At 40.9% G+C, this 26,404-nt stretch overlaps 1 protein-coding gene and 2 pseudogenes across 3 annotated transcripts in view; 1 reads left to right on the top strand and 2 right to left on the bottom strand.

Moving 5' to 3' along the window:
• The window catches only part of TAF15 (TBP-associated factor 15), a 106,531-nt gene that overhangs the window by 76,222 nt on the left and 3,905 nt on the right, over positions 1-26,404 (top strand). The gene's annotated exons all lie outside the window — the stretch shown is intronic.
• On the bottom strand, positions 6,918-7,813 carry LOC149257305 (protein HEAT-STRESS-ASSOCIATED 32 pseudogene; annotated as a pseudogene).
• LOC149257306 (protein HEAT-STRESS-ASSOCIATED 32 pseudogene) lies at positions 12,222-13,112 on the bottom strand (annotated as a pseudogene).

Here is a 26,404-nt window from a genome sequence, read left to right on the forward strand (position 1 = left end):
AGTGAGGTAATTTCACTAATTTCTTCTGCCGAGTGATATTCTCTGTACTAGATTGCCACCAAGGCATTCAGAGTTTGTATTCAGAAATAACTTCTGCTTAATAATAAAAACCCTCAGATCTATTGCATCGGTTTTCCCACATTGGGTTTTTTTGAGGACATTTGTCCAAAAATAACTGTGTCACTTATGTTGTATCTTTTCCTGTTCAGTTTCTTGTTTCGGCATATTACTTTTAAATAGTGAATGTTGCAGTTGTATTTACTTAGATATTTACCTTAGAACACAACAAATAGCTTGTGTGGATTAACAAGTAGGAGAAGTAACATTATTTTGCTGTAGTAGGGATTCCGGGTTTAGGAATTTTCACAATAAGCCCTCTCCCTTTACATTAGGAACTTGCTGATTTGAATTTGAGTATGATTTATCCTCTTGATAAGACTTTGGATCACCCGCCTTGTCACCTTCCACAACCTTTGTTTGGGGCTCTCAAGAACTTGAGGACTATCTATCCTCTTCAAACTTTACATCCCTACTTAACATTGTTAAATTCCTACTTACAAATGTAGATCTAGTAAGCCTTGGATGCTTCAATGTACCAAAAAAAAAACACTTTTGATCCTCATGGGTTCAGCCATAGTTCTTCATTTGTCAGACACATGAATATAAGTAGGACAACTAAATGCATGAAAGTGAAATACTTGTGGTTTCATAAAAAACGGATTCATTTGATCTCTTGCGCTATAAGTCCTATGAGGAGATTGATTTAGAATGTGGCAATGTGCACAATGGTATTTCAAGCCTTTGCACAAAGATACATGAGCAAATCGAAGTCAGGGATCATAGGATTAAGATTCTGCTATGGGTTGTAAGGCATTGTCAGCTCCCTCTTGATTCCTGTATCTTGCAAAATGTGGTGAATTTCCTTGAAATTCTGCAACTGCTATGGTGAAAGTATGAAATTAATTCCTTTTTCAGCAAGACAACGAATTTCTTAACACTAAAAGTAGTGGATTAAATGGAGAGATAAAAAACACAGTCACACAATAACTCAATATTTTTCTAGGGAACCCTAACTGGGAAGACCCTCTCCTTGATGTGGTATTTATCGACTGAGCAAATAGATAAAATACATATTACAAAGCAATATGTCTCTTGAGAACAAAGCTGTTCTCCTGCTGATCTAGACTAGACTTTCCCTGCCAACCCTTGATCCCAACTCCTAAATTTTAGTGCACTTGTGATCTCCTATTACTTAGGACACAAGTTCGCTGAGCTCTCCACAAACAAGGCTCTCTCACAACCTATGAGCTCTCTCTTGTCACAAACCTTTGTGCACAAAACAATTGCCTTTCCTTGTGCCTTCGTAGTCTCTTTATATATTCAATCCATGCTAAATTAGGCAGTTCAGATTTAGAACTCGAGTTGTTGATTGACAAGTAAACTAAGAGTGAACTATTTCTCTCTCCAATCAACACTGGAGTTCTTAACTCATCCTTCCTTCAATCAAGACAGAAGTCCTAACTCGTTCTAACTGAACTCATAATTGCCACCCAATCCTGAAGTTAAACTGATGAAGATTCCTCTGTTAACCGAAGATCCAACTCTACGCATGCTAACTTGATGATTATTCGAGTAAATTGGAAATTAACTTACCACAACTGAAGTCCATCTCTTGAGGACAACTCGAGGTCTTCACTCTCTAAGGCACAAGGCAAAATACTTTGCTTGCTACATTTCAACAAAATGCATCAAAGGTCCCTCCATTGTCAGACCTCAACACTTTGATCTTTCTACATATTTGATTCTTCACATGTGCTTTAAACTCTTGAAACTTACTGAAGAATTCATCTTAAGTTGTCATAATTTAAATCCTAGTCTTCTTCAAGGACTTATCAATAAATGATACTTGTCAAAGAAGTTGATGGCAATGGTCCACATACATCTTTGAATGATTTGGATCAAGAATCTATCTTGATCTTATGCTCATTGGACGGAAATGCAGTGTTTGTATGGTTGTTGAATGCACGACCCTTGCACACTTCTAGCTTCTACATCTTGAAGTCTGACAATCCTTGCATTATGTCCTTCAAGAGTGGTAGTGCACTATGGCGCAAGGGACTGAATCTCTCGTGCCAAAGCTCTCCTAGCTTTTCATTGTGATGCACTAAAGATCCATGTTTCATCGGATCTACAAGCAACCCATACATGCCACCTTCTCACACACCTTTGGCCAAGAATCGACCATCATTCTTATTACCATCATTATGGTGGCTTGCTTATTCAAGTCAATGACACCCTTAAGATTTGCCATGGTCGAAATCAGTGTTGCGGGGGAGTGCCCCCCCACCACCCCCCCGATTCTGCTTCCAATCTGCGCTTCGGGAGCGTTTTGCTTTTTTTGCAATTTTTTTTGAAAGAAACAAATAGTTTTTGAGTGGGGCAGCTTAATGATCAAGTCTAGGCCCTAGTATTGATATGCTATTCATGGTAATGTTAAATTCTTAAAGTAAAAGTGACATTCTCCTTCACTTTTACTTAAATTTTCAACATTACCATGAAATGACTCAGGATGTTTGAGAGTGGTTCCAGCCTCATTGGATTTCATATGGAGAAAGTAGAATTTTAAATTTTATTCAAAATCTAGCAGACTTATCAGTTTTTCAGGATTTCAGGATTGGGGGATTGCAATGTTTCCATTGAATTTTGTCATGTATTAGGGTATGGAATTCATATTTAATCAAAAGCACCAATCCCTCTATGTACCTTGATGTTAGTGACATTGGTTGTCGAACTCCTCTATCATGACCCTCCTAAAAATGTACGCATCACTCAAACAAAATCTTGACTTGACATGCTATGCTTTTTCTATCTTATGTTAATGCTTAGAGGGTGATATTAATGACAAAGATCTCTATACAGATATAAAGGTAATGACAAAGACACCTTTGGATATTAATGCTTAGAGGGTGATATTAATGACAAAGATCCTGATTTTCCAACAAGACTAAAAAATTAGACATTTCTTGTGGTGGCAAGAGGCCCGAAGCATAAGAAATAGATAATAGATTTACTTCTCTTTTCTAGTTTCTAGTAGCTTTTATACCTATTGACTCTTTCATATTTATTATGATATTTTTTTAAACAATATATGACAATTTAAGTTTGAAGTTGGCAATTATAACTCATTAGTAATGAATTATGAATATGATGCTTCATGGAAGTTGAAAGTTGTTTCATTTCATTTTATAACATTTCATTTCATGTTAGATATTATTTGTTGTAATGGTTACACTTAGCTTACAAGTAAAACTTTGGTGATCAATGATGATAAATGTTATATATTGAATTTTGAAAGCTTGAAACTTTAAGATTGATGAATGATGAGACTCAATATGTTGTATGTTACTTTGTTACTAACTTGTGGACGTGGTTGATGAAGATTATAACTTTTAGATGATTGTTGTTATATGGTTCAATCTATGTTTTTTATATTTAATTCATTATTCTACATGTTTTTGTTGACATATATGTATCAAAATATAAAAAATATAAAAATTTATATATATTATATAAAAAACGCCCCGGGATTCGCTCCCAAACCAGGAGCTTCTGAAAATGTCGCTTCCGCTCTCGTTTTCGCTCCCGCTCCCAAGTAACACTGGTTGAAATCAAAAGAAGAGTCTTTCAACTCAATAACATCACTGGATAGCCATAAGTGGTTCTATTATGGGAAAATTAACAGTTATTTTTGTCCATGTACTCTTCGCCTATCTATGCAGCGCTGTGGAAACTTCACGCAATAAGTTTATTAATGCAAAAAGAGAGAGATCCCATTTTGGTTATGGGATATGTGGCATCATCACCCAAGTTCACTTGTATGGTGGTCTTTTGCTCTTGAAGTGTGTTGGCTTACTTGTTGAAGGTCATATGTCTTGGTGGTCCACTCTCCACATACCATTCTCCATGAGAGATGGTGTTTGAGAAAAGGCACAGTACTTTGGAGAAGGCGGTCTGATGCAAGGTTATCCACCCTAGAAGTTATCTCTGTCGTCTGTTTCTGCTGCTTGTTCGTTGTCTTCTTGTAGACTCCTCATTCACAATCTTCATTCCGATGGCCATGAGTTGATCTTTGATCAGGGAAATCTTCATATAGTAACTAAATATCACGTCTGTGTCACTTGTATGTATAAGTAAGCTGATTCTTCTGAAGCAATTTTTGGGATGCATTTCCACTATGATATAGAGTGATCAACCCTGCATACATGTCATCAACTAACTTCTCTGCAATGTGAGGGATCAAATGGTCAGTCATCAATGAGTCCATAAGGATTTTCTTTACTTTGTCATATTATTCTTGTGTGTGGCCAACGAAGTAACATAATTTGAAGCAACAATAGTTCCTTCTCCAATCTTCCAAATTTCCATCTCCTCCCACATTTGTAGTGGGCACTTCCAAGATGCAAAGTTGGAAGCACTCTCTAATCAGTCGCAGTCTATAAGATGGGGAGTAGTCATCCTGCAAACCTAGAACATGTTTCAACAAACCGGTCAGCTAATGAAATCAACCTATCACAGGCTTGCCTTGCCTATCTCTGGTAATATATCCACTCGAATCGCTGGATCTACGCAGCATTTAGCCGCAACCCCTCACAGGTCCTTGTGCCTCTCACAGGCATGAGTCGCTCCAATCTCTGGAGTCTTCTGGGTATCACACCATTGTGATCCTTCGACAACTCCGTCTTAGTGGTAATAGTCTGCTCCAGAGTCCATATATGGAACTGGAAAATTTCCAGATTCAGAACTTTGATGCCACATCATAATTTCACGTCCACATAATGCACTGATTTTTAATTCAAAGAATTGTCCTATAGCTAAAACAGAAACACTGAAACACCAATTAAAGCTTTAGAATCTAGATCTGGATAAAGAAAAATATTGCATGGAAAACTCAAAAGAAAATATACTTCATTTCAAGAGATGACATCAGTCCTGCAAAAAACAAAATCTGTTCTACGCAAACAACATCATGATTGTAGGGGACATCAAGCTGAAATTTTCTAAGAGCAATCAATATCTTCTCTTTAACACAAGAAAAATCTAAAACTTCCCTAAAGGGACTTCAGTGGTGTTAATTTTAGGTAACAGTGGTATGTTCTATGCTTTAGAGCAATTTTACTTCAATTTCTTTATTAGCCCAATATCAATGCCCAGTTTAGCAATCACATCAACATGATAGTAAAATGCAGATAGAACATAAATATAGAAAGTTGAAGACAAGCCAAGACAAGAGGACACAAGATGTGGCACTAGCCAGGGACAAACCCCAATGTGGGGAAACCCTTGATCAATTCTTCTTATATTCTTCAATAGTTCAGCGGAGAGAGATAGTACAATTTACAAATCTGATCATTTATGACAGCAGCGAAAAGCCCTAACTAGAAAAGTCAATGCTGGTCAACAAGGCAGATTCCTTTCTCAATTCAGCTCGGTCAAACCCAATCAACTTCGGCCTCCAATAGCAAGTCTAATCAACCCAAAACAGTCCGAAAAAGTCCAATCAGCTGTCATAAATAAGATGAACCATGTGGAGTTTGGCCCTAGTTGCCAAATTTAACACTCCCTCTCAATTAGGGAGAACTCCATCTACTAATCCATGTGCCAATCTGTACTATCTCTGCCATCAATGCACTGTTCTGCTGAACTATGAAGAAGAAGAAGAGGTGATCGAGAATGTATCATACCATTGTCTACTGACCCGAAGTGAGTCCTAAATAAAAAAAAGTGTCTCGACCCGAAGTCAGTAATAATCAAAAGTGTCTCATACCACTCTTACTGACCCGAAGTCAATTCCAATTGATCCTAGATCAATATCAGTCATGCTAGCATAGGGAGTATGGTAGTACACGATGCGTCCATCGGTAGTACTTTGGTCCCTATCCTCATTTCCCTACTCATTGGCCAGATGATAGGTACTTCCCATGAGTCCCAGACTGCATGGGTAGGATGTCTCGGCAGGAGAAGGATGAACCACTCATCCTACCTACATGTCACCACGGGGTATCACAGGGGAATGCTGAACTGTTAAGTTTAGGTATGTTCTATGCTAGAGCAAATTATTTAAATTTTCACAGTTAGCAATCACATCAACATTACGATAAACTGCAGATAGAACATAAATATAATATGCAGAAGACAAGCCAAGACAAGAGGACACAAGATATGGCGCAAGCAAGGGACAAACCCCACAATGTGTGGGGAAACCCTTTGATCAAATCTTCTTTTATCTTCAAAGTTCAGCAGAGAAAGAGAGAGAGAGAGACATAGAGTACAATTACAACATAAGTTAACACTTTGAGTTGTCTAGATCTAGCATAGATCATTTCGTATAACGATGAGATCAGTTGAAGACATTTTGCTTCAACTGATTCTCCAAGGTGACGGCTTCACCTATCGTAGTGTTGCCTTTCGTCCATTTGCTGCACCTTACCATGTAGCACCATCATGCTGCATCATGCATCATCATGCAGCTCATGATCACTATGCTGCCCATGATCTGATCTATCATGCTGCCCATTCATCATTATGCTGCCCCTGCTAATGTGCATCATCATCATTATGCTGCCCCTGCTGATGTGCATGATTATCATGCTGCCCTTGTCAGAAGACACTGAGTTCTATATCTCAGGATTGTTGTGTGTAACATGGTCCTTTTGTCCACATCTTCAGATCACTATTGTATTACACTGTCCAATATGCTTAGAAAAACTGTTTCTTTCCATAGACAACGTTGGATTTACCACGTTGTCACCTACAGCTATGTATTACTGCAGCTTCACTTTCATGCTGTTCATGACCTGCGTATTAGGCTACAGGTCTGCGTATTAGGGCTTCCGTTTAATACATTTGGACAACGACTGCGTTCAAGGCTGTTCCTTTTAACTACGTGTAAGGGTATTATAAAGACCGTAGACAGGTCCTGAGATAACAACGGTTGTGTTTATAACTGCGGCCAGGTCTTCGATGAGCAGTGTATTATATTCCCTTGATCCATATCTTCTGACAAACCACTCAAATGTGTCTGGACTAGCCGCTTCAAACATAGTCTTCTCTAGTCCCAACCGCCCAATTATTTTTGCTATAGCATCAGTGCGCAACATGTCAGCACGGCCACTTATACCATCTGCATCAATCATGATCATATCTGCTCCAGCCTCCAAACATCTCTCCGCCTTTCTAATTAATAACTCCACATCTTCAATCATTTCTGATCCCTTTGGAGTGGGAGCAATATAAGCCCCAAATGCTCTGTCGTCCTTCGATGGTATAGCAGATTTCTCAAAATTTATACCAAATAGAGGTTTTGCTTCTAGCCTCTCGTTCTTTATTATCCGAATAAGTCGCAAGAGAGTTTCTTTAGGAACTTTGAGTGAATCAACATTTAAATCTATAATATCAAAACCCAGATCTTTACATTCCTGAACATACTGTTTAAAACCGCTAGGACCCTTCTGCAGTAAAAGCTCCGCCCAATCGCCTCTACCCACATTCACTTTGTGCTTGTGTGCCATTTTTGTGATCTCTTTAATAAATGTTTTAGGCATCAAACTGCAAGTCCCTCCTGCAAACTTCAAGCCATCAACAAATTGCCCCATTGCTTCGAGAATGTCCTCGAGGTGGTTAGGGTCCGTGAAAGAATAACTAGGGGCTCTGATTTCTGTGAGTCCATAATAGCGAGGCTTCTCTGGCCTCTCTTCATCTTCGCCTTCGAAGAAATGATTTCTTGCCAACCATGCCATCCTCGATTCGCGCATTCAAACTGCTCCTTAATAAAACCTGAGTTCTGTTCCTCAGTCCTTCCATTATATACCTGTACAAGATTCACGTGGAAATCTCAGAGAGGAATGTGAAGTTTTGTTTCTTCTATAACTCTGAGAATAAGTCTCCTTTGACTGCGTGTTAGATGTCTTCTTTTGACTGCGTTTTAGGTGTATCATTTCATCCACGGTAGACCGAATGAAGAGCCTTTTCTTGCTGCATATAGGCTTCTCCTCCATAGCCATGTTTAGATTTAGGGCAAGCGTATCAGACTTTTGGACAGCGTAGATCATCCTTATATGCCTGAGTATTTATGACTGCGTTCTCCATTAGGGCATCATCATACTAGGCCAGCGTAATCCATAGTGTATCTCCTTCTCCAAAAACCCAAGACGTGGAGAGGAGATCACTTGAGGTGAGTTGCCAAATGACTTCAAATCCTCCTCTATTTATACTAAAAACGTAGAGGTTGAATAGACACGTCGGCTGGGCTTCTAGAGCCTACATAAGAGCTGGTCGGCTTGATAATAATTACATAAACAAAATAAATTCATATCTCCATAAATACTTATCGGAATCGGATGATCTTTGGATCAATCCTACACCTCTCGACGAGAGGGATCCAATAAAAATATCAGCTGCCATAAATAAACTGATCCACATGGAGTTTGGCCCTAGTTGCCAATTTAACACTCCCTCTCAACTAGGGAGAACTCCATCCGCTGATCCATATGTACGACTGTACTATCTCTGCCATCAGTGCCCTGCACTGCTCTGCCCATCTTTGCTCAGCTCTGCTGGCTCTGCTCTTCTTTGCTCAGCTCTGTTGGCTCTGCTAGCTCTGCTTTGCTTTGCTCAACTCTGCTCTGCTTTGCTCAGCTCTGTTGGCTCTGCTAGCTCTGCTCTGCTTTGCTCAACTCTGCTCTGCTTTGCTCAGCTCTGTTGGCTCTGCTCTGCTCTGCTGAGTCTGCTCAACTCAACTCTGTTGAACTATGAAGAAGAAGAATTGATCGAGAATGTCTCATACCATTCTCCACTGACCCAAAGTCAGACTCAGAGTGCGTAACACTGGTCCCAGACCAGTCTCAATCGACCCAAAGTCAGCATCATTGTATGTACGACTCTCATTGGTCCCAGACCAATCCTGCACTGACACGAAGTCAGTCTCGGAGTATGTACCACTGGTCCCAAACCAGTCTCAGCCGACCCGAAGTCAGCGTCATAGTATGTACAACTCCTACCACTGGTCCCAGACCAGTATCATTGATCCCAGATCAATGGAGTACATCCTAGCGTAGGGAGTACGGTAGATACAATGATGCGTCCATCGGTACTACTATGGTCCCTAACTTCATTTCCCTGCTCATTGATCAGATGAGAGGTACTTCCCATGAGTCCCAGACTACATGGGTAGGATGCCTCGACAGGAGAACTTAATCAATCCTGTCCTCACAGGAGAACACATCAATCCTGCTACAATCGCCATGGAGAACACATCAATCCAGGCCGCCATGGAGAACACATCAATCCAGGCCTCACAGGAGAACACATCAATCCTGCTACACAGGAGAGCAAATCATCCTGTTCCACAAGAGAGCGAATCATCTTGTCCCACAAGAGAGCGAATCATCTTGTTCCAGTGCGCACCACCAGGGGAGGGTGAGTCACCTTGTGGTCGTATGTTGCTCCAGTAGAACTGCAAGCCCCCCAGAGCTCCCAGAGCTCAATGTATGCAACATGCAGAACCCTTTTACAAAGGTCTCTTGATGACTCCAAGTCATTCGGGAAAATCACAAATTTGATCTTTCCCCCGGGGCTTTAGCGACCTGTATATCATCTCAGTGCGATGGAGCCTCCTTGCTCATCGACTTTCCATATCCCAGATAAGGCAGTATCTGATGTCTGTCCGCTGGAGCAATTGTCGAATACATGATACAGCTAAGAAATTCCGCAGCCATGCAGCTTCATACAATATCATACTCGTAGCCATGTATTCGGTCTTGGCGGTGCTTATAGTGACCGATTTCTGCTTCCTGCATCGAAGCAGAATCCAACACTGAAAAATGCTCTAGTGATCCTCCACACTGCCTGCCCACTCATCATTCGAATAATCATGTGGTTTCATATTTTCGGCAGTGTACCTCAATCCATGAGAGATTGTGCCCCTGAAGATATCTCAGAAGATTCTTGGTACCAATCCAGTGAGGCTCAACCAAATATGAGCTCACCATGCTAACTCTCCAAGAACATCAATGCGAATGAGTTTATGAAACTCAAAGGCATTTCCCAAATCTGGTCCGACATCATTACCATATAACTTCTGAAAGTTAATATCCTTGAGGTAGTCACAGGCTTGTAGTTTATCATTCTACATACGGAAATCCAACTCCCTCTGTTTCCTACAAATGAGAGGCTCTGCACCTGTCAGACATAAGTGCCGGTATGAGAGGTTTATCATCCACAACCTTCGAGTAATGGTTTGGATCGATTTCACTCCTAGTGAATCTCAGCTTCATCAGACAGCTATCAATCCTCTCATACTATGCCTGGGGTGTTTTGCTTCAAGCCATATAGGGCTTTCTTCCACCTGTATACATGAGATTCCTGTTCATGAATCTCAAACTCCATGGGTTGTTCCAAACCTGTGGACCTGCTACATGAGGGGGAATGGTCCCCTTGTAAGATTTTCCTTTGGTACATCTCAGACATGTACCTTCATGCTCTTTTTGAATTCAGGCATCTCTGTCACCATTTGACTCACAGACCTCCGGTGTTGTGTCAATGGACATGGTCCCTAGTGGACTTCCTGCAACTTGATACAACCCTGAACTCAAAAAACATCTTCGAAAATTCAATTTTCAAACACGTACCTTTCCCATCGATGAGTGCCACCCTGTAACCTTTGACTTCCATTGCCAAAATGGACACTAGGTTCTTCTTGCGATCAGGTACATAAAAGAGATTTTGTAAATGAATTGAGTTACCCTCATTCAATTGAGGGATAACATTCCCTACACCCTTTCCGGGATAGGTGGCATCGGCTCCAAGTATAATCCCACGATTGTTTCCATCTCTACCAAATTAGAGAGTGCACCCTACTATCCGATGAAGTGCCTTGAAGCACTACAATCAATATGCCAGATTCCCAAAGAATCTGAAGGAGAGGGCCGATACAAGATAACACTTCTTTATTAGAAACAATATTTGATTCTTCTTACCTAGGGTTCCTTGCTTCCTTGAAGAGTCGGCCGTGTCTTTGATGACCTGCATCTCTGTCATTTGGACACTCCTTCGCATAAGGGCCGAACTCATAACCAAGACATCTACCTTTCCATCCACCCTTAGATTCGAACTTCCCAATGAAGTGATCTTTAGGTATGCCATCAGAAACTTCCGCTGCGCCATTCTGATAACATTCTCTGCTTTGACTTCACCCTAGGTGAATTATGAGGAACCCATTGATCCTTCTGTCTTGTCCCAACTGTCTTCAGTGATTGCTCTTTCACTCTTGCTTGGGCATTGTCTTCACCTCAGCTCCGATACCATGTTAAGTTTAGGTATGTTCTATGCTAGAGCAAATTATTTAAATTTTCACAGTTAGCAATCACATTAGCATTACGATAAACCGCAGATAGAACATAAATATAACATGCAGAAGACAAGCCAAGACAAGAGGACACAAGATATGGCGCAAGCCAGGGACAAACCCCACAATGTGTGGGGAAACCCTTTGATCAAATCTTCTTTTATCTTCAAAGTTCAGCAGAGAAAGAGAGAGAGAGAGAGAGAGAGAGAGAGAGAGTACAATTACAACAGAAGTTAACACTGACTTGTTTAGATCTAGCATAGATCATTTCGTATAACGATGAGATCAGTTGAAGACATTTTGCTTCAACTGATTCTCCAAGGTGACGGCTTCACCTATCGTAGTGTTGCCTTTCGTCCATTTGCTGCACCTTACCATGTAGCACCATCATGCATCATCATGCAGCTCATGATCACTATGCTGCCCATGATCTGATCTATCGTGCTGCCCATGATCTGATCTATCATGCTGCCCATTCATCATGTAGCTCCCTGCTAATGTGCATCATCATCATTATGCTGCCCCTGCTAATGTGCATGATTATCATGCTGCCCTTGTCATAAGACACTGAGTTCTATATCTCAGGATTGTTGTGTGTAACATGGTCCTTTTGTCCACATCTTCAGATCACTATTGTATTACACTGTCCAATATGCTTAGAAAAATTGTTTCTTTCCATAGACAACGTTGGATTTACCACGCTGTCACCTACAACTATGTATTACTGCAGCTTCACTTTCATGCTGTTCATGACCTGCGTATTAGGCTACAGGTCTGCGTATTAGGGCTTCCGTTTAATACATCTGGACAACGACTGCGTTCAAGGCTGTTCCTTTTAACTACGTGTAAGGGTATTATAAAGACCGTAGATAGGTCCTGAGATAACAGCGGTTGTGTTTATAACTGCGGCTAGGTCTTCGATGAGCAGTGTATTATATTCCCTTGATCCATATCTTCTGACAAACCACTCAAATGTGTCTGGACTAGCCGCTTCAAACATAGTCTTCTCTAGTCCCAACCGCCCAATTATTTTTGCTATAGCATCAGTGCGCAACATGTCAGCACGGCCACTTATACCATCTGCATCAATCATGATCATATCTGCTCCAGCCTCCAAACATCTCTCCGCCTTTCTAATTAATAACTCCACATCTTCAATCATTTCTGATCCCTTTGGAGTGGGAGCAATATAAGCCCCAAATGCTCTGTCGTCCTTCGATGGTATAGCAGATTTCTCAAAATTTATACCAAATAGAGGTTTTGCTTCTAGCCTCTCGTTCTTTATTATCCGAATAAGTCGCAAGAGAGTTTCTTCAGGAACTTTGAGTGAATCAACATTTAAATCTATAATATCAAAACCCAGATCTTTACATTCCTGAACATACTGTTTAAAACCGCTAGGGCCCTTCTGCAGTAAAAGCTCCGCCCAATCGCCTCTACCCACATTCACTTTGTGCTTGTGTGCCATTTCTGTGATCTCTTTAATAAATGTTTTAGGCATCAAACTGCAAGTCCCTCCTGCAAACTTCAAGCCATCAACAAATTGCCCCATTGCTTCGAGAATGTCCTCGAGGCGGGTAGGGTCCGTGAAAGAATAACTAGGGGCTCTGATTTCTGTGAGTCCATAATAGCGAGGCTTCTCTGGCCTCTCTTCATCTTCGCCTTCGAAGAAATGATTTCTTGCCAACCATGCCATCCTCGATTCGCGCATTCAAATTGCTCCTTAATAAAACCTGAATTCTGTTCCTTAGTCCTTCCATTATATACCTGCACAAGATTCACGTGGATATCTCAGAGAGGAATGCGAAGTTCTGTTTCTTCTATAACTCTGAGAATAAGTCTCATTCGACTGCGTGTTAGATGTCTTCTTTTGACTGTGTTTTAGGTGTATCATTTCATCCACGGTAGACCGAATGAAGAGCCTTTTTCTTGCTGCATATAGGCTTCTCCTCCATAGCCATGTTTAGATTTAGGGCAAGCGTATCAGACTTTTGGACAGCGTAGATCATCCTTATATGCCTGAGTATTTATGACTGCGTTCTCCATTAGGGCATCATCATACTAGGCCAGCGTAATCCATAGTGTATCTCCTTCTCCAAAAACCCAAGACGTGGAGAGGAGATCACTTGAGGTGAGTTGCCAAATGACTTCAAATCCTCCTCTATTTATACTAAAAACGTAGAGGTTGAATAGACACGTCGGCTGGGCTTCTAGAGCCTACATAAGAGCTGGTCGGCTTGATAATAATTACATAAACAAAATAAATTCATATCTCCATAAATAATTATCGGAATCGGATGATCTTTGGATCAATCCTACACCTCTCGACGAGAGGGATCCAATAAAAATATCAGCTGCCATAAATAAACTGATCCACATGGAGTTTGGCCCTAGTTGCCAGTTTAACATGAATCACTCATCCTGTACACAACAAACCATTAGGGGAAGGCTGAACCACTCATCCTGTACACAACAAACCATTAGGGGAAGTCTGAACCACTCACCTTATGGTTGCTCATCGCTCCAAGAAGTACCCCAAGCCCCTCGGAGCTCCTAGAGCTCAATGTCCATATCATACAGGACCCTCATCAGAGGGTCTTTCCATGACTCTAAGTCGTTCTCGGAAGGCCAAGAACTTGACCTTGCCAAGGGGCTTTGTCAGAATATTAGTGACCTGCTCATCAATCCCAATGTGATGGAGCCTTATTGCTCCTCGTTGTACCATATCCCGGATAAAGTGGTACTTGATATCTATATGCTTAGAGTGATCATGAAATATGAGATTCTAGTGCTCCTATGAGTTGACGATACTCAAAGGCATTTCCCAATTGAGGTCCGGCAACACTACCACATAACTTCTTAAAGTTAAGTTCCATCAAGGTAGTCACAGTCTTGTAGTTCACCATCCCAAATCTTTCCAATATCTTCACAACTTATTTTCCTGGAGATAGGAAAATTTCTTTTGGCTTGTGCCAGACCTCCAACCCTAGGAAGTAGTGCATCAGTCCTAGGTACTTCATTTCAAATTTAGAAGCCAACTCCCTCTTACATTTATGAATGAGAGGGTCTGCACTTGTCAGAAAGAGGTCGTCCACATAAAGTACCAGTATGACGGGTTTATCATTTTCAACCTTAAAGCAGAGGTAGGGATCGACTTCACTTCTAGTGAATCTCAACTTCATCAGATAGCTGTCAATCCTCTCATACCAAGCCCAGGGTGCTTGCTTCAAACCATAGAGAGCTTTCTTCAACCTGCATACATGAGATTCCTGGTCATGAACCTTAAACCCCCCGGGTTGTTTCACATAGACTTCCTCTTTGATCGACCATGCAAGAAAGTGGTCTTGACATCCATCTGGTGTAGGTTCCATCCATGCGAGGCAACAAGTTTTATGATCGAGCGGATGGTGGTGTATCGGGCAATAGGTGCAAATATCTCACCATAATCTACACCTTCCTTTTGAGAGAAACCTTGAGCAACAAAGTGAGCCTTGAACTTTTCAACACTTCCATCAGCTCCATGCTTGATTTTGTAGAGCCAACTAGAGGTAACAACCAATTTGTCCTGGGGTCTAGGGACCACACCCAGACATCATTCTTCATAATTGACTCGTATTCTTCATTCATAGCATCCTTCCATGCTTGTTGCTTTACAACTTCTTCAAATGATGAAGGCTCATTTTCATTGATAGTGCTCATGACGGTCAAGTATCCTTGATACTTGTTCGGCTTCTTGCTTTCACGGAAAGTCCCTCTTGGTGCAATATGTCTCTCAGTATCTTCGAGAGTCTCCCTAAGCCATGAGGGTCTCCTCTTGGAGGAAGAGGGCTCTTGAGGAGGAGGATCAATAGGATCCATGGGAGCATCAATATCCGATATTGTTACATCTTTTGCACCCTGTTTTCCAGTGTCAACTTCTTTGTCCTTTCTTGTGATAGGAAGGTTGTTGATCTTGCTGAGAGCTATATCTTCGTCGAAGGTGACATAATGACTTATCTCAAATTCCCTTTGACCAGCTACATAAATTTTATAACCCTTAGAATTTTCACTATTGCCCACAAAGACTCCTTTCTTCCCAGATGCACTCAATTTGGTTCTTTTCCCTTTCAGCACATGAAAATATACGAGACTTCCGAAAATTCTAAAATGAGAGACATTGGGTTTCTTACCAGTGAATATTTCTTCGTGAGTCTTGGAGTCCAATGCTTCATGAGGGCATCAGTTTTGAACACACACGGCGGTATTTGCAGCTTAAACCTATAAGAACTTCGGAAGCCCTTGATCATGAAGCATGGAACGAACAACTTCTATAATAGTGTGATTCTTCCTTTCAGCTACACCATTTTGCTCGGGGCTGTATGGCATTGTAGTCTTCCTCTTTATGCCAACTTCTCTGCAATAATTATGGAATTCATTGGATTCGTACTCGGTCCCATTATCAATCCTTAATATCTTGATTCTCTCCTCGGATTGGTTTTCAATCAAGGCTTTGAAGTGACGGATCCAGATGAACACTTCATCATTCTTTTTCAAGAAGTAGATCTAGGTCTTGCGAGAATAATCATCCGTAAAGGTGAGATAATATAAGTATCCTCCCAAAGAGTTTACGTGCATCATACCAGATATGTCGGAGTGGATCAATTGTAATATATCTGTGGTCTTGCTATTACTTGAGGGGAATGGTCCCCTTATAAGTTTTCCTTCGGCACATCCCGGACATACACCTTCATGCTCTACCTTGAACTCGTGCATACCTGTCACCATCTATCTGACATTGGGTAGGGCCTTATAGTGAAGATGGGCAAATCTCCGTTGCCATAGTTCATATTGTAGAGATGTGTTGCAAGACATGGCTCCCATTGGATTTCCTCCAACTTGATACAAAGTGTCAACCCTGAACGCGAGAGTAAAAGCATCTTTAAAATTTATTTTTCAAACAATACATTTCCAACGATGAATGCCACCTTGTATCCTTTGTCTTCCATTGCCGAAATGGACACCAGGTTCTTCTCGAGATCAGGTACATATAGTACTCCTTGTAAGTGAATTGTGTTACCTTGATTCAACTGAAGGATAACATTCCCTACTCCCTTTACGGGACAGGTGGCATTGTCTCCAAGGGTGATCTCCAAGTTTGTCTCCTGGTCTATCAGATTAGAGAGAGCTTCCTTGTATTCGGTGAAGTGCCTTGAGGCACCACTATCAATTAGCCAATTCCCCAAGGTGTCTGGTGGAGAGGTATTGGAGAGGGTAGATATAAGATAGTATTCCTTTTGCTTATTGGTAAGAACACTTGATTCTTCATACCTGGAGTTCCTTGCTTTCTTGGAGGGTCGACTATTTCCTTGATGTCCTGCATTCTTTTTTCCCTTGCCATTGGACCTGATATTCTTTTGATCGTTGTTGTTGAAGTTGGCCCTAGAATGATTGTGATCATCATCATGTGATGTGTCCCTTCTATTTGGACACTCCCTTGCATAGTGACCAAACTTATTGCAAACAAAGCACCTGCTCTTCCTTTCTCCCTTAGATCCAGGCTTTCCATGGAAATGACCTTTAGACCCTGCATTATTTCTCCTTTTGGCATGCGCAGAGAATGCAGTGGGGTTTCTTCTATTAGAAGGCATTTCTTGCTCCACCATTCTTGTTTCTTCTTGAATACATCTCGACATCAATTCTTTAAACCATGGAATTCGATCATTGTTGAGAAAAGTGGTTCTAAATATATACCACTGGAGTGGGAGTCCTGCAAGGGTAGTGATAGTAATTTCCTTGTCAGGAATGACCTCTCTAATCGAAAGTAGATCATTCTTGATCTCAGTGATCCTTAAGAAGTAGGATTGAATATCCTCGTCCTTGCCCTTCTTAATATCCTTCAACTTATTTTTGAGAAATAAAATTTGATTAGCATCACTAACCTTGAACATGCTGATTAATCTGTGGTAGATCTCCTTGGAGGTTTTCAATTTAGAGATGTAGGCCACCAGACGCTTGTCAATGGGATCTCTGATAATCTTCTTTGCTTTGTACTTCAGCCCTATTGTACTTTGTCTTCGTAGCAACCGTTGCCTTTGAAGGAGGCTTAGGGATTTTACCCTTCACATAATCCAACACTTCCTGTTCTTCCAAGGTCAAATCAAGAGATATCTTCCATCCATGATAGGTAGATTTTTCACAGAGTTTGTCTTCAGCCGGGAAGTGGGATGAGGAACCCATTGAGCCTTTTGTCCTTGTCCAACTGCCTTTGGTGATTTCTCTTTCACTCTTGCTTGGGCTTTGTTTTCACCTCACCTCTGATACCATCTTAATTTTAGGTAGCAATGGTATGTTCTGTGCTTTAGAGCAATTTTACTGCGATTTCTTTATTAGCCCATTATCAATATCTAGTTTAGCAATCACATCAACATGATAGTAAAATGCAGAGAGAACATACACATAAACAGTGGAAGACAAGCCAAGACAAGAGGACACAAGATGTGGCACCAGCCAGGTACAAACCCCAATGTGGGGAAACTCTTGATCGATTCTTCTTATATTCTTCAATAGTTCAGCAGAGAGGGAGGTAGTACAATTTACAAATCTGATAATTTATGACAACAGCAAAAAGCCCTAACCAGAAAAGTCAATGCTCGTCAACAAGGAAGATTCCTTCCTCAATTAAGCTCGGTCAAATCTAGTCAACTTCGGCCTCCAACAGCTAGTCTAATCAGCCCAAAACCGTCTGAAAAGGTCCAGTCAAAATTGGTCAACGAAAGTCAACTTTGCCGCCATCCCTAGTATAGTCAACATTGGTCAAAGAAGAGGTCAAAATGCCTCAATTTTAGTGCCCAGATCCGTGGCCTGTTAGGACAGAGATACCTCACCCAAATTGAAGTCAAAACAGGTCAACGCTTCAAGTCAATGCAGTCAAACAACCTCCCTACAGCTCGGTCAACGCAATCAACAAAAATCTGTCCTTTTCTTTGCGCGTGTGAGAGAGAAGAATGCCTAGGAATGCTACCCAATCAAAAGAGGAGAGAGAGAGATGTGAGATGAGATGATGGTGAAAATGACTTGAGGTCTCATTTTATATGCAATGTTGAGGATGAGTTGGGGGTTTGAGTGCCTGTTTTGCTTGCCGACCGACCTTGACAATTTGTCCATAATATAAATAAATTCATATCTTCATTTGTATATGTCGAAATCGGATGATCTTTAGATCAATCCTACATCTTTTAGAGAAAAGAATCCAAGAAAAATATCAGCTGTCATAAATAAGATGACCCATGTGTAGTTTGGCCCTAGTTGCCAATTTTAACACTCCCTCTCAACTAGGGGGAACTCCATCTGCTAATCCATTTGCCAATCTGTACTATCTTTGCCATTAATGCACTGCTCTGCCGAACTATGAAGAAGAAGAGGTGATCGAGAATGTATCATACCATTCCCTACTGAGCTGAAGTCAGTCCCAAATAAAAGAGTCTACCGCTCTTACTGCCTCGAAGTCAGTTCCAATCAAAAGAGAATGTCTCATACCATTCTTATTGACCCAAAGTCAGTTCCAATCAAAAGAGAGTGTCTCATACCACTCTTACTGACCTAAAGTTAGTTCTAATTGATCCCAGATCAATATCGGTCATCCTAGCATAGGGAGTACGGTAGTATACGATGCGTCCATCGGTAGTACTATGGTCCCTATCCTCATTTCCCTACTCATTGGCCAGATGAGAGGTACTTCCCATGAGTCCCAGACTGCATGGGTAGGATGTCTCAGCAAGAGAAGGATGAACCACTCATCCTACCTACATGTCGCCACGGGGTATCACAGGGGAAGGCTGAACCACTCACCTTGTACACGACAAACCATTAGAGGAACGCTGAACCACTCACCCTGTACACAACAAACCATTAGGGGAAGGCTAAACCACTCACCTTATGGTTGCTCATCGCTTCAAGAAGTACCCCAAGCCCCTTGGAGCTCCCACAGCTCAATGTCCATATCATACAGGACCCTCGTAAGAGGGTCTCTGCACGACTCTTAGTCGTTCTCGGAAGGCCAGGGACTTGACCTTCCCTAGGGGCTTTGTCAGAATATTGATGACTTGCTCATCAGTCCCAATGTGATGGAGCCTTATTGTTCCTCGTACCATATCTCAGATAAAGTGGTACTTGATATTTATATGCTTGGAGCGATCATGAAATACGTGATTCTCTGATAATCGGATCCCACTCTGGTTGTCACAGAGGATCACGGTGGTATCCAACACATGTCCAAACAGCTCAGTGAAGAGCTTTCTCAACCAGATAGCTTCACAGGAGGCCATACTAGTAGCTATGTGTTCGGCCTCAACAGTGGTCAAGATAACTGATTTCTGCTTCTTGCTCATTCAAGATATCGAAGCAGAACCCAAAGAAAAACAACATCAAGAAGTGCTGTTGCGTTCCACCACACTGCCATGCCAATCAGCATCAGAATAACCATGTAGCTCACATCTCCGACAATGTATCTCAGTCCATGAGTGACTGTGCCTCGAAGATATCTCAGAAGATTCCTGGCACCAATCCAATATATGTGATGAGGCTTAACCATATATTGGCTCAATGTGTTAATAGCAAAACATATGTCCGGACGAGAGTTTACCAAGAACATCAGTGCTCCTACGAGTTGACGATACTCAAAGGCATTTCCCTATTCAGGGCTGGCAACACTACTACATAACTTCTTAAAGTTAAGTTCCATCGGGGTAGTCACAGGCTTGCAGTCCAACATCCCAAATCTTTCCAATATCTTCACAACATATTTTCCTTGAGATAGGAAAATTTCTCCTGGCTTTTGCCAGACCTCCAACCCCAGGAAGTAGTGCATCAGTTTTGGGTCCTTCATTCTAAATTCAGAAGCCAACTCCCTCTTACATTTATGAATGAGAGGGTCTGCACTTGTTAGAAAGAGGTCGTCCACATAAAGTACCAGTATGAGAGGTTTATCATTTTCAACCTTAAAGCAAAGGTTTGGATCGACTTCACTTCTAGTGAATCTTAGCTTCATCGGATAATCATCAATCCTCTCATACCAAGCCCGGGGTTCTTGCTTCAAACCATAGAGAGCTTTTTTCAACCTGCATACATGAGATTCTCAGTCATGAACCCCAAAGCCCTTGGGTTGTTCCACATAGACTCCCTCTTTGATCGAACCATGCAAGAAAGCGGTCTTGACATCCATTTGATGTAGGTTCCATGCTTGCGAAGCAACAAGGGCTATGATCGAGCAGATGGTGGTGTATCAGGCAACAGGTGCAAATATCTGATCGTAATCTACACCTTCCTTTTGAGAGAAGCTTCGAGCAACAAAGCGAGCCTTGAACTTTTCAACACTTCCATGAGTTCCATGCTTGATTTTTTAGAGCCACCTAGAGGTAACAACTGATTTGTCCTGGGGTCTAGGGATCACATCTCAGACATCGTTCTTCATAATTGACTCGTATTCTTCATTCATAGCATCCTTCCATACTTGTTGCTTTGCAACTTCTTCAAATGATGAAGGTTCATTTTGAATGATAGTGCTCATGACGGTCGAGTATCCTTGATACCTGTTCGACTTTTTGCTTTCACGGAAAGTCCCTCTTGGTGCAATATGTCTCTCGGCATCTTCGAGAGTCTCCCTAAGCCATGAGGGTCTCCTCTTGGAGGAGGAGGGCTCTTGAGGAGGAGGATCAATAGGATCCATATGTTCATCAATATCCGACATTGTTACATCTTTTGCAACCTGTTTTCTGGTGTCAACTTCTTTGTCGTTCCTTGGGATAGGATGGTTGTTGATCTTGCTGAGAGCTATATCTTCGTCGAAGGTGACGTCATGACTTATCTCAACTTCCCTTTGACCAACCACATAAATTCTATAACCCTTAGAATTTTCACTATAGCCCACTATGACTCCTTTCATCCCAGATGCACCCAATTCAGTTCTTTTCTCTTTCAGCACATGAAAATATACGAGACTTCTGAAAATTCTAAAATGAGAGACATCAGGTTTCTTACCAGTGAACATTTCTTCGGGAGCCTTGGAGTCCAATGTTTGATGAGGGCATCAATTTTGAACATACACAACGATACTTGCAGCTTCAACCCATAGGAACTTTGGAAGCCCTTGATCATGAAGCATGGCATGAACAACTTCTACAATAGTGCGATTCTTTCTTTCAGCCACACCATTTTGCTCGGGGGTGTATGGTGTTGTAGTCTTCCTCTTAATGCCAATTTCTCTGCAATAATCATGGAATTCATTGGATTCGTACTCGGTCCTATTATTAATCCTCAATATCTTGATTCCCTTCTCGGATTGGTTTTCAATCAAGGCTTTGAAGTGATGGAACCAGTTAAACACTTCATCCTTCTTTTTCAAGAAGTAGATCTAGGTCTTGCGAGAATAATCATCCGTAAAGGTGAGATAATATAAGTATCCTCACAAAGAGTTTACGGACATCATACCAGATATGTCAGAGTGGATCAATTGCAATATATCTGTGGTCTCGCTATTACTTGAGGGGAATGGTCCCCTTGTAAGTTTTACTTCAGCACATCCCGGACATACACCTTCATGCTCTACTTTGAACTTGGGCATACTTGTCACCATTTGTCTCACATCGGGTAGGGCCTTATAGTGAAGATGGGCAAATCTCCGATGCCATAGTTCAAATTGTAGAGATGTGTCGCAAGACATGGCTCCCAATGGACTTCCTCCAACTTGATACAAAGTGTCAACCCTGAACCCAAGAGTAAAAGCGTCTTTAAAATTTCTTTTCCAAACACGTACCTTTCCATCGATGAATGCCACCTTGTATCCTTTGTCTTCCATTGCCGAAATGGACACCAGGTTCTTCTTGCGATCAAGTACATATAGTACTTCTTGTAAGTGTATAGTGTTACCTTGATTCGATTGGCAGGTAACATTCTGTACTCCCTTTACGGGAAAGGTGGCATCGTCTCCAAGGATGATCTCCAAGTTTGTCTCCTTGTCTATCAGATTAGAGAGAGCTTCCTTGTATCTGGTGAAGTGCCTTGAGGCACCACTATCAATTAGCCAATTCCTTAAAGTTTCCGGTGGAGAGGTACTGGAGAGGGCCGATATAAGATAGTATTCCTTTTGCTTATTGTTAACAACATTTGATTCTTCATACCTGGAGTCCCTTGCTTTCTTGGAGGGTTGACCCTTTCCTTGGTGTCCTGCATTCCTTTTTCCCTTGCCATTGGACCTGCCATTCCTTTGATCGTTGCTGTTGAAGTTGCCCCTAGAATGATTGTGATCATCATCATGTGACGTGTCCCTTCTATTTGGACACTCCCTTGCATAGTGACCAAACTTATTGCAAACAAAGCACCTGCCCTTCCTTGCTCCCTTAGATCTAGGCTTTCCATGGAAATGACCTTTAGTCCTTGCATTATTTCTCCTTTTGGCATGAGCGGAGAATGCAGTGGGGTTGCTTCTATTATAAGGCATTTCTTGCTCCACCATTCTTGTTTCTTCTTGGATGCATCTCGACATCAATTCTTCAAACCATGGAATTTGATCATTATTGAGAATAGTGGTTCTAAATATATACCATTCGGGTGGGAGTCCTCCAAGGGTAGTGATAGTAAGTTTCCTGTCAGGAATGACCTCTCCAATCGAAAGTAGATCATTCTTGATTTCAATGTCCTTAAGAAGTAGGATTAAATATCCTCGTCCTTGCCTTTCTTAATATCCTTAAACTTATTTTTGAGAAATAAAATTTGATTAGCATCACTAACCTTGAACATGCTGATCAATCTGTCGTAGATCTCCTTGGAGGTCTTCAATTCGGAGATGTAGGCCACCAAACGCTTGTTAATGGAATCTCTGATAATCTTCTTTGCTTTGACTTCAACCCTATTGTACTTGGTCTTTGCAGCAGTCGGTGCATTTGAAGGTGGCTCAGGGATTTTACCCTTCACATAATTCAACACTTCTTGTTCTTCCAAGGTCAAATCAAGAGACATCTTTCATCCATGATAGTCAAATTTTTCATGGAGCTTGTCTTCAGCCAGTAAGTGGGATGAGGAACCCATTGAGCCTTTTTTCCTTGTCCAACTGTGTTTGGTGATTGCTCTTTCACTCTTGCTTGGGCTTTGTTTTCACCTCACCTCTAATACCATGTTAATTTTAGGTAACAATGGTATGTTCTATGCTTTAGAGCAATTTTACTTCAATTTCTTTATTAGCCCAATATCAATATCCAGTTTAGCAATCACATCAACATGATAGTAAAATGCAGATAGAACATAAACATAAACAATAGAAGACAAGCCAAGACAAGAGGACACAAGATGTGGCACTAGCCAGGGACAAACCCCAATGTGGGGAAACCCTTGATCAATTATTCTTATATTCTTCAATAGTTCAGCAGAGAGAGAGATAGTACAATTTACAAATCTGATAATTTATGACAGCAGCAAAAAGCCCTAACCAAAAAAGTCAATGCTGGTCAACAGGGAAGATTCCTTCCTCAATTCAGCTTGGTCAAACCCAGTCAACTTCGGCCTCCAACAACAAGTCTAATCAGCCCAAAATAGTCCAAAAAGGTCCAGTCAAAACTGGTCAACGAAAGTCAACTCTGCAGCCAACCCTAGTACAGTCAATGTTGGTCAAAGGAGAGGTCAGATTGCCTCGGTTTTAGTGCCCAGATCTGCGGCCTGCTAGGACAGAGATACCTCACCCAAACTGAAGTCAAAACAGGTCAACGCTTCAAGTCAACGCAGTCAAACAACCTCCCTGCAGCTTGGTCAACGCAGTCAACAGAAATCTGTCCTCCTTTTCTTCGCACGTGTGAGAGAGAAGAATGCGCATAAATGTATAACCAATGACAAGAGGAGAGAGAAAGATGTGAGATGAGATGACAGTGGAAATGATTTGAGGTCTCCTTTTATATGCAACGTTGAGGATGAGTTGGGGGTTTGAATGCCTGTTTTTCTTGCGCGCCGACCTTGACAATTTGTCCATAATATAAATATATTCATATCTTCTTTTGTACATGTCGGAATCTATGTCACAGGGTTCGGCGAACTTAAACCTTCAGGTTCGAAATTCGGCGAACCTCAAAAAATTTTTGAAATTCGTTCAGGTTCGCCGAACCTGTTCGAACTCGAACCCCATTTGAACTCGAACCTGAAAGCGAACCTTAAGCTGAATTTAATCGAATTCGTTTTTTTTTTTGTTGAGGTTCGAATTAGGTTTGGCAGTTGGTTTTCGACAATCTTCCCGCCAAAAAAATCCTTCATAAACAACACTGCGTTAAGGATTTAGCATAGCTTGCAAGTGTCAAGTGAGTTCTGAGTGAGTTATGGCAGGAAATATTTTGAAGGTTCCGTCTATTTTATGAAACAGAGAAGGGGAAATCATAGTCATAACCAAAAATATGATATACAGGTAGTTGTGATCATTGAATCCCAAGCCTGCATGTGATGGGGCCGTTATCTATTTATAGTTTTCATTGGTCAAGTATCTCAAATAATCCAGTTGTGGCAGCAAGTACAGCAGAAAATTATTTTAATAGTTGCATATATTTTGTGAAACCGCTGACTGAATATGGTAACTGTAACTAAGAATACAGTACGCTAGTCTCAGGAGTGACCAAAAAATATCAAGCCTGGGTGTGACAGTTTTCCTAGATTCCAATATCGCATGCTCTAAACTATTATGGTAGTTATTCAAGATTCCAAAAGGAAATTGAAGTGCTGGCATGACAGATGAGAATGGAATCAGGGTATCATAAGAAAAAATGGGTTTATTGTGTTAGTAAATGAGCCATATGGACCTCAATGCAAAGTTATTGTTCCATTAAAAGATCTTTAAGGTGATCTTAGATGCGGTTAGGAGATTACAAAAACATTCTTTATTTGATTTTGGACACACTTAAATTTGAAATTGACCAAAAAAAATGGTTACTCGGTCTATTATTCTAACATAAAACACTAGGCATCCTTTTACTAAATTTAAAAATAGACAGCTAATGAAATCTATGACATATAAAAGTTAAATCACAACTCCATGTGCTAACATTTATATGGCACAAAATAATTTTAACAGTTGCAGAACAACATTAAGATTAAAGACAAACTGAAAAATTAACCTCAAATTTGGCAAAACTTGTTTCCAAGATTTATATTAGCAGCCTATTATTATTAAATTAAAAGCTAGACACGTTGTTTGACGGTTATGAAACAATATTAGTATGGTTAAACATAGAGCCAGCTCAACAAATCTTGTTACAAAGGTACTGGCTACAGCTTTTAGAATCTCAATTTCATCATCAAACAACAAATTCATGTCCAAATTGTAATCATTGGGGATTCACCTATTCACTTCCAAAACAATTATGATTGTCAAGGGGGGTGGTGGGTTCAGTGGGCAACAAGATTCCAATCCCCTCAAAACATATTTGCTTAGAATTTGCCACTCAGGGGTTCCCTCACTTCCATTAAAAGGATTTCTATGAAACAAAGATTGACAAAGTTCCATCAAAAGGCTTGGCGTAACCCACCAATGACATCTAGAGATTTGTATACCCCACCAATGACATATAGGGCTTGGCTTGGGATGAAATATTTTCAGTTACATGTCCCCCTTGCATAGGATATTTAAATAATGATAACCTAATTAAGAGAAATGGCTCATGGTAAGTCTGCCTAGTTACCCTGGCTAAAGACCAAATTAGAAATACATTGTTATAAGATATGAGTCTATATGCCATCTAAATAGCATGCAAACAAGAAGAACAGACATATACAAAATAAATCACAGCCTGTGAAATTGCAGAACAATATATACAGCCTGTCAAAATGCTAAACATATTTACATGATGTAAAAAACATTTTAACAAGCAACTGAAAATTATGTCATTTCTTTTTGCAAACCACTATTGTGTATGTTTACATTTAACTAGATGTTAGAATGATTACATTATTCATGTATGTTTACTAATAAGAATTTGTATTCATGTGTTTATGGATCAA

The sequence above is a fragment of the Pinus tabuliformis genome, chromosome 6, assembly GCF_031772625.1.
Source record: "Pinus tabuliformis cultivar Carrire ecotype Pingquan chromosome 6, CPIR1, whole genome shotgun sequence".
NCBI lineage: Eukaryota > Viridiplantae > Streptophyta > Pinopsida > Pinales > Pinaceae > Pinus > Pinus tabuliformis.